The sequence below is a fragment of the Vombatus ursinus genome, unplaced genomic scaffold (genome assembly GCF_900497805.2).
Source record: "Vombatus ursinus unplaced genomic scaffold, bare-nosed wombat genome assembly UNPS02014924.1, whole genome shotgun sequence".
Classification (NCBI taxonomy): Eukaryota; Metazoa; Chordata; class Mammalia; order Diprotodontia; family Vombatidae; genus Vombatus; species Vombatus ursinus.
The window spans coordinates 6,901,654-6,911,267 of record NW_020954702.1 but is presented as its reverse complement, the minus strand read 5'-3'; positions in this window follow the sequence as shown (position 1 = coordinate 6,911,267).

Sequence of the window (9,614 nt, the reverse complement as noted above, 5' to 3'; positions counted from 1 at the left end):
TGTGTGTGTGTGTGTGTGTGTGTGTGTGTGTGTGTGTGTGTGTGTGTGTGTGTGTATTCTATATTCCTTTGACCAGTTCAGATGAAAGTGTGATTCAGGTGTTGCCTGCTAACTCCAATTGAAGACTCCAATTATGTGAGATGAGTTACCTGACCCTTCATCATCATTTCTTCTTTAGTTTTTCCTTTTACCCTCCCTCTCCTTTTTTTTAAGATCATCAAAACAAGAAAACTACTCCCAGGCTTTCTATTTCAATTAATTCCTTTTATTTCCCCCTCTTCCAAGGGAACATATACCTGCTTTTCCACTCTCATTTTAATGCAATTGTTTAGTCTTGTTTAGTCCCTTCTAACTGTTCACTCATATTTGCCTTTTTTTAATGTTTCTTTTGAACTCTATATTTGTATCTCAAAGCTTTTGCTCAGCTGTTGTCTTTTCATCAGAAATGCCTAGAAGTCCTCCATTCATAAAAAAAAAAAGTTTTATTTCCCCTTCCTCTTCTACCTTGTAGGATTACATTCAGTTTTCATGGCTTGCTTGTGAGCCTATATCATTTTCCTTTTTTAAATATCTAACTCTGGACTCTTAAGAAGTTAGGTGACACAGTAGATAGAGTGCTGGGCCTGGAGTCAGGAAGATTCATCTTCCTGAGTTCAAATTTGATGTCAAACACTTACTAGCTGTGGGAACTTGGGCAAGTCACTTAACCCTATTAGTCTCAGTTTCCTTATCTCACAAATGAGTTGGAGAAGGAAATGGCAAACCACTCTAGTATCTTTGCAAGAAAGCTACACATAGGGTAACAAAGAATCAGTGAGTGAAAAACAATACAAAAAAATAATTCTAAACTCTTCCTCAACTCTTCCATAGTAATAGCTACTAAATCACATAAGATCATGATTGTGACTCCTCAGTCCTTGAATTCTTTCTTTCTAGCTGTGTGAAATATTTTTACTTTGACCAGAATGATCTTAATTTTGACTATTACGTTTCTGAGTATTTTTATTGTTGTATTATTTTCAGCAGATGACAAGTGGATTCTTTTTACTTTCACTTTGCCCTCTGGTTCTAATAAATAAATCTAGGCAGTTTCTTTCCTAATTTTTGTGAAATAGAATGCCCAGACTCTGTAATTGTGGTTTTCAGATAATCCAATGATTTTTTAATTATTTTTTCCTCAAACTGTTTTGCAGATCAATTGTTTATTGCTAAGAAATACCTTCCATTCCCCCCCACCAGTCTTTTTGACTTTGTTTTTAATTTCTTTTTTTCTTTATTTCTTTATTTTAATTTTAGTTTTCAATATTCACTTTTATAAGATACTGAGTTTTCAATTTTTCCCACTTCCCTCCCTCCCCAAGACAGAATGCAATCTAGTATAGGCCATACATGTCCAATCATATTAAATGTATTTCCACATTAGTTATGTTGTGAAAGAAGAATAGGAACAAAAGGGGAAAACCACAAAAAAGAAAAAACAAAAAAAGGGAAAATAGTATACATTCAGACCCCATAGTCCTTTCTCTGGATGTGGGTAGCATTTTCCATCATGAGTCTTTTAGAATTATTTTAGATCATTGCGTTACTGAGAAGAGCTAAGTTTCTTAAAGTTGGTCACCACACAATATTGCTGTTACTGTGTACAATGTTTTACTGATTCTGCTCATTTCACTCAGTATTAATTCATGTACATCTTTCCAGGTTTTTCTGAAATCCACCTGCTCATCATTTCTTATGTAACAATTATATTCCATTACAGTCATATTCTATAACTTGTTTGGCTATTCCCCAATTGATGGATATCCCTTCAATTTCCAATTCTTCACCACCACAAAAACAACTGGTATAATTATTTTTCTATATGTGGGTCCTTCTCCCTTTTTTTTGATCTCTTTGTGATACAGACTAGTGGTATTGCTGGATTAAAGGTATTTACAGCTTTATAGCTCTTTAGGCATAGTTCTAAATTGCTCTCCAGAATGGTTGGATAAGTTCACAACACCAACAAGGCATTAGTGGCCCAATTTTCCCAAATATCCTCCAGCATCTGTCATTTTCCTGTCTTGTCATATTAGCCAATCAGATAGATGTGATGTGGCACCTCAGAGTTGTTTTGATTTGCATTTCTCTAATCAATAGTGATTTAGAGCATTTTTTATAAGAGTATAGATAGCTTTAATTTCTTCATCTGAAAACTGCCTATTCATATCCTCTGACCATTTATCAGTTGGGGGATGACTTGTATTGTTATAAATTTGACTTAGTTCTCTATATATTTTAGTAATGAGGCCTTTATCAGAGACACTGACTATAAAAGTTGTTTCCCAGCTTTCTGCTTCCCTTCTAATCTTGACTATATTGGCTTTGTTTGTGCAAAACCTTTCTAATTCAATGTAATTGAAATTATCCATTTTTCATTTCATAATGTTCTCTATCCCTTGTGTTGTCATAAATTCATCTGTTCTCCATAAATCTGACAGGTAAACTATTCTTTGCTCTCCTAAGTTGTTGATAATATCCTTTCTGTCTAAATTGTGTACTCAGTTTGACTTTATCTTGGTATATGGTGTAAAATGTTGGTCTATGCCTGGTTTCCACCATACTGTTTTCCGGTTTTCCCAGCAGTTTTTGTTGAATACTAAATTCTTATCCCTGAAGTTGGAGTCTTTGGGTTTATCAAACAGTAGATTGCTATAATCATTGACAGCTGTGTCTTGTGTACCTAACCTATTCCACTGACCCACCACTCTATTTCTTAGCCAGTATCAAGTAGTTTTGATGATTGCTGCTTTATAATACACTTTTAGATCTGGTATGGTTAGGACACTTTCTCTTACATTTCTTTTCATTAATTTCCTTGATATTCTCGACCTTTTGTTCTTCCAGGTGAATTTTGTTATTTTTTCTAGCTCTATAAAATAATTTTGATACTTTGATCAGTATGGTACTGAGTAAGTAAACTAATTTAGGTAGAATTGTCATTTTTAATATATTAGCTCGGCCTACCTATGAGCAAGTGATGTTTTTTTTTTTACCAATTATTTAGATCTAATTTTATTTCTGAGAAAAGTGTTTTGTAATTGTATTCATATAGTTCCTGGGTTCATCTTGGCAGGTAGACTCCCAAATATTTTATATTGTCTACAATTACTTTAAGAGGAATTTCTCTTTCTATCCCTTGCTACTTGGCTAGAAATGCCAATGATTTGTATGGGTTTATTTTATATCCTGCAACTTTGCTAAAGTGGTTAATTATTTCAAGCAGTTTTTTAGTTGATTCTCTAGAATTCTCTAAGTATACCATCATATCATCTGCAAAGAGTGATAGCTTTTTCTTCACTGCCTATTCTAATTCCTTCCATTTCTTTTTCTTCTTTTATTGCTAAAGCTAACATTTCTAGTACAATATTGAATAACAGTGATGACAATGGACATCCTTGTTTCACCCCTGATCTTATTGAAAATGCTTCTAGCTTCTCCTTATTACATATAATGCCTGCTGATAGTTTGGATAGGTACTACTTATCATTTTTGAAGGAGACTCTATTCCTGTGCTGTCTAAGTGTTTTCAATAGGAATGGGTGCTGTTATTTTGTCAAAAGCTTTTTCTGCATCTATTGAGATAATTATATCATTTCTGTTCATTTGTTTTTTGATATGGTCAATTATGCTTATAGTTTTCCTAATATTGAACCATCCCTGCATTCCTGGTATAAATGCCACCTGATCATAGTGTATTATCCTCATGATAAATTGCTGTAATCTCTTGGCTAATATTTTGTTTGAGATTTTTGCATCTATATTCATTAGGGAAATTAGTCTATAATTTTTTTTCTCTATTTTGATTCTTCCTGATTTAGATATTACCACCATATTTGTATCATAAAAAAAACTTAACAGAAGTTCTTCTTTGCCTATTTTTCCAAATAGTTTACATAGTATTGGAATTAATTCTTCTTTAAATGTTTGATAGAATTCACTTGTAAATCCATCTGGCCTTGGAAATATTTTTTACAGAGTTCATTTATGGCTTGTTCAATTTCTTTTTCTGAAATGGAGTTATTTAAGTATTTTATTTCCTCTTCTGTTTATCTGGGCAATTTATGCTTTTGTAAACATTCATTCATTTCACTTAGATGTCAGATTGATTGACCTACAGTTGGGCAAAATAGCTCCTAATTATTGTTTTAATTTCCTCTTCATTGGTGGTAAATTCACCCTTTTCACTTTTGATACTGGTAATTTGATTTTCTCCTTTATTTTTTAATCAAATTAACCAAAGTTTCATCTATTTTATTGTTTTTTTTTATGAAACCAGCTCTTAGTTTCATTTATTAGTTCAATAGTTTTCTTAATTTCAATTGTATTAATCTCTCCTTTGATTTTCAGAATTTCTAATTTTGTATTTAATTGGGAATTTTTAATTTGTTCTTTTTCTAGTTTTTTAGTTGCATGCCCAATTCACTGATCCCCTCTTCTTCTATTTGATTTGTGTAGAGACATAAAACTTCCCCTAAGAACTGCTTTCACTGCATCCCACAAGTTTTGGTATGTTGTCTCATTATTGTCATTCTCTTGGATGAAATTATTGATTATTTCTATGATTTACTGTTTGACTCACTCATTCTTTAGGATTAGATTATTTAGTTTCCAATGAATTTTTAGTCTATCATTCCATGGCCCTTTACTGAATGTGATTTTTATTACATCATGATCTGAAAAGGATGCATATAATATTTCTGCCTTTCTGCATTGGATTGTGCAGTTTTTATGCCCTAGTACGTGGTCAATTTTTGTATAGGTGCCATGTACCACTGAGAAAAAGGTATATTCCTTTCTCTCCACATTCAACTTTCTCCAGAGATCTACCACATCTAACTTTTCTAAAATTCTATTCACCTCCTTAACTTCTTTTTTGTTTATTCTATAGTTAGATTTATCTAGTTCTGAAAGGTGGATATTGAGGTTCCCACTAGCATAGTTTTGCTGTCTATTCCTTCCTGTAACTCACTTAACTTGTCTTCTAAGAGGCTGGATGCTATACCACTTGGTGCATATATGTTTAGTATTGATATGACTTTATTGTCTATGGTACCTTTTAGCAGAAAGTAGTTCCCTTCCTTTTCTCTTTTAATTAGATCTATTTTTGCTTTTGCTTTGTCTGAGATGATGATTGCTACCTCTGTTTTGTTTCTTCAGCTGAAACATAATATATTCTTCTCCAGCCTTTTACCTTTACTCCATGTATATCTCTCTGCTTCAAATGTATTTCTTGTAAACAACATATTAAAGGATTATGATTTTTTATTCACTCTACTATATGCTTCCATTTTATGGGAGAATCATCCCATTCACATTCACAGTTATGATTACCAATTGTGTCTTTGTCTCCATCCTATGTTCCCCCATCTATGCTTTTCTCTCTCCTTTCTCCTTTTCCCTCCTCACTAGTGTTTTGCTTTTGACCACTGCCTCCCTCAATCTGCCCTCCCTTCTATCAGGCCCCTTCCATTTTCTTTCCCCTGTCCCCTTCTACTTCCTATAGGGAAAGATAGATTTCTGTACTCAACTGAGTATGTATATTATTCCCTCTTTGAGCCAAATCCAATGAGAGTAAGGTTCAAATAATGCTTGCCTCCCTCCCTTATTTCCCTCTACTGTAATAGGTCTTAATGCCTCTTCATGTGATATAATTTACATTTTTCTGCCTCCTCTTTTCCTCTTCTCCCAGTATAATCTCTTTTTTAACCTCTTAATTATTTTTATCATCACATCAAAGTCAACTTATACCTGCACCCTTTATCCATCCATCTATCTATCTATCTATCTATCTATCTATCTATCTATCTATCTATCTATCTATCTATCTATATGCCCCTTCTAAATGTTGTAATAAAGATACAGTTCTCAAGAGTTACAACTATCATTTTCCCATGTAGGGATAATAAATAGTTTAACCTTATTGAATAATATGGTTCTTTTTTTCCCTGTTCACCCTTTTATGCGTCTCTTGAGCCTTGTATTTGAAGATTGAATTTTCTGTTCAGCTCTGGTTTTTTCATTAGGAAAGTTTGAAAGTCACCTATTTCATTGAATGTCCGTCTCATTCCCTGAAAGATTATGCTCAATTTTTCTGGGTAGTTGATTCTTCATTGTAATCCAAGTTTCTTAGCCTTCCATAATATATTTCAAGCCTTCTGATCCTTTAATGTGGAAGTTGCTAGGTCATGCATAATCCTAACTGTGGCTCCTTGATATTCAAATTGTTTCTTTCTGGCTGTTTGAAGTATTTTCTCCTTTACCTGATAATTCTGGAATTTGGCTATAATATTCCTTGGAGTTTTCATTTTGGGATCTCTGTCAGGAGGTGAGCAATGGATTCTTTCTATGACTATTTTACCCTCTGGTTCTAAGACCTTGGGGCAGTTTTCCTTGATAATTTCTTGAAAGATGCTGTCCAACCTCTTTTTTTTATCATGGCTTTCAGGTAGATGAATAATTCTTAAATTATCTCTCCTCGATCTGTTTTCCAGGTCAGTTGTTTTTCAACGAGGTAGTTTACATTTTCTTCTATTTTTTCATTCTTTTGATTTTGTTTGACTGATTCTTGACATCTCATAGAGTCAATAGCTTCCACTTGCCCAATTTTAATTTTAAAGGAATTGTTTTCTTCAGTTACCTTTTGTACCTCTTTTTCCATTTGACCAATTCTATTTTTAAGGAGTTCTTCTCTTCAGTGAATTTTTGTACCTATTTTTCCATTTGGCCAATTCTACTTTTTAAGGAGTTGTTTTCTTCAGTGGATTTTTTTTTCCATTTTACCAATTGTGTTTTTTAGGGAATTGTTTTCTTCAGTCAATTTTTGTCCTTTTTTTTCCCACGCTATTGATTCTCTCTTGCATATCTCTCATTTCTTTTCCCCATTTTTCTTCTACCTCTCTTATTTTACTTTTAAAATCCTTCTTGAGCTTTTCCAAGATGGCTTTTTGGGCTTGAGACCAATTCATATTCCCCTTTTAAGGTTTTGGATGTAGGTATATTGACAATGCTGTCCTCTTCTGAGTTTGTGTTTTGATCTTCCCATAGAAACTGTCTATGGGCAGTGTTCATTTTTGCTTTTTTTTCATGTTGTTTGCCTATTTCCTGGCTTTTCAATTTGAGCTCTTCTTCTAGGGCACAGGGGACACTGTCCCAAACTTCTTGTACTGGGGGCTGGGGACCTGGTTACTGGCTTTGTGTTCTGGGCCTCAGAAGCTTGCAACTGGAAGCTATAGGGGTTGGCAGCTTACCTGGTGCTGAGCTGGGGTCCTAGTGGTGGTGTCTGGTGCATACTGAGGCCAGGTGGAGTTTTTCTGCATTTTTCTGGGACAACACTGAAACAAGTGGGACTCTGGCCACTGAAGGATCCTTGCCCACCCTGAGCTGTGCTGAAGCACAAGGAGACTCAGCTGCTGAAAGACTTCTATTGCCCAGGGCTGCACTGAAACATGTGGTGGCTCTCCAAGCTGGAATTTGTTGGTTCTCCCTGGCTATGCAATGGCATGTGGGGAGTCCTGGTGCTTGTGTTTGCCTGCTCCACCACCCTGGGGCTCAGGATCTCCCACTGGTTTGCTTAGGTGGGTCTTGTTGCTGGCTTGCTAGTATGTTTCCTGTCCTGGAATGCACTCCCCTTTTACCTGAGTGAGATGAACCTTTCTTACCAATATTCCAAGTTTCCTGGCCTAAAAGACTGCTCCACCCCATCTTTCCACTGGCTCCACTATTCCAGGATTTTTCCTGGGGTGCAATTTTTGTTTTTTTCAGGGGTCAATAAGGGAGAGTGACAGGGATTTACTGCTCACTCCACTATCTTGGCTCCTGGAATTTGATGTTTTAATATTTCTAGCTAATTCATGGCATCATTAACTTCTGTTTGGTTCATTCTAGTTTTTAAGGAATGTTCCTTGAGAAAAGTTTTGTACCTTATGTGCTAAACTATATTTCTCCTTCCAAGACTTTCTTCTAATGTTCTCATTTCTTTCCCAATTTTGTCCTCTAACACTCTAATTTAATTTACAAAATCATGTTCTTCCCTTAAAAAATATAAAACTCTTACTTTATTTCTTCTAGGAATTATATTAAATCTTATGTCTAAGTAATTTTTCTTAGAATCTTTGCTTAAGACTGATCAATCCCTCTCTCAATTTGCTCTCCCTCTGATTCCCTCTTTAGAACTAGATGGCTGAGTAAATTTACCTCCTACATTAGTCAGGAGAGAAGGATCTGGGAATATTACAGTATTGCCTATGAAAAGTCTTATATATGTATTTATGTATGTGTATGTGTGTCTGTATACACAGACATATGAGAGTACATATACATAGAATATATACAAACACATCCATATATACTTACATATACATAAATGTATATTTAGATTTTATACACACATATTACATATATATGTATATTACATATATACATATTAAAATCTAAAACAATCTTATTGGTTTTAGTGAATAATGGGTGTTCTTTATCTGTTTCTTAATCTAAGGTCTGTGAAGTATTTTTTTCTCAATATTTTGATAAATGGGTGTTAATATGATAGGTTTCCTTTGTAATCTTGTGTACTTTATTTTATGCCTTAAGAAAACATTATTCTGAGAATGGGTCTATACCCTGCCAAAGAAGCCTATGACACAAGATGAGAACCTTTGGTTCATAGGCTCTTGTGAATCTCTTAATCTTTCTTTTTTTAATTTTTTTAATTTTTAGTTTTCAACATTTACTTCCACAAGATTTTGAGTTCCAAATTTTCACCCCATCTCACCCCTCCCCCCACCCCAAGATGGCATACATTCTGAATACCTCTTCCCCTAGTCTGCTTTCCCTGCTATCTCTCCCCCTCTTCCCCTTCTATTTTCCTGTAGGGCAGGATAGATTTCTGTACCCCATTTCCAGTATTTCTTATTTCCCAGTTGCATGTAAAAACATTTTTTTAAAACATGTGTTTTTTAAACTTTGGGTTCCAAATTTTCTTCCTTCCTCCTTCCCCACCCTCCCTCATTGAAAAAGAAAGCAACTCAATATAGGTTATACATGTGCAGTTATGCAAAACACTTCCATAGTAGACATGCTGTGAAAAACTAACTCTATTTCCCTTAATTCTATCCTGCCCCCCCCATTTATTCTATTCTCTCTTTTGAACCTGTCCCTCCTCAGAAGCATCTGCTTCTGATTACCCCCTTTCCCAATCTGCCCTCCTCTCTATCATCTCCCTACTCTCTTGTCCCTTTCCCCTCCTATTTTCCTGTAGGGTAAGACAGATTTCCATACCCAATTGAGTGTGTGTGTTATACCCTCCTTAAGTCAAATCCTATGAGAATAAGATTCACTCATTTCCTCTCACCTTCCCCCAGTTCCCCTCCACTGTAAGAGCCTGTTCTTTTCTGCTTTTTTTTTTTGGAGATAATTTACCTGGTTCTACCTTTCCCTTTCTCCTTCTCCTACTATAATCCTCTCTCACCCCTTAATTTTATTCCCCAGATATGACCCCTTCATCTTCAACTTATCTATCCATCTATCTATCTATCTATCTATCTATCTATCTATCTATCTATCTATCTATCTATCTA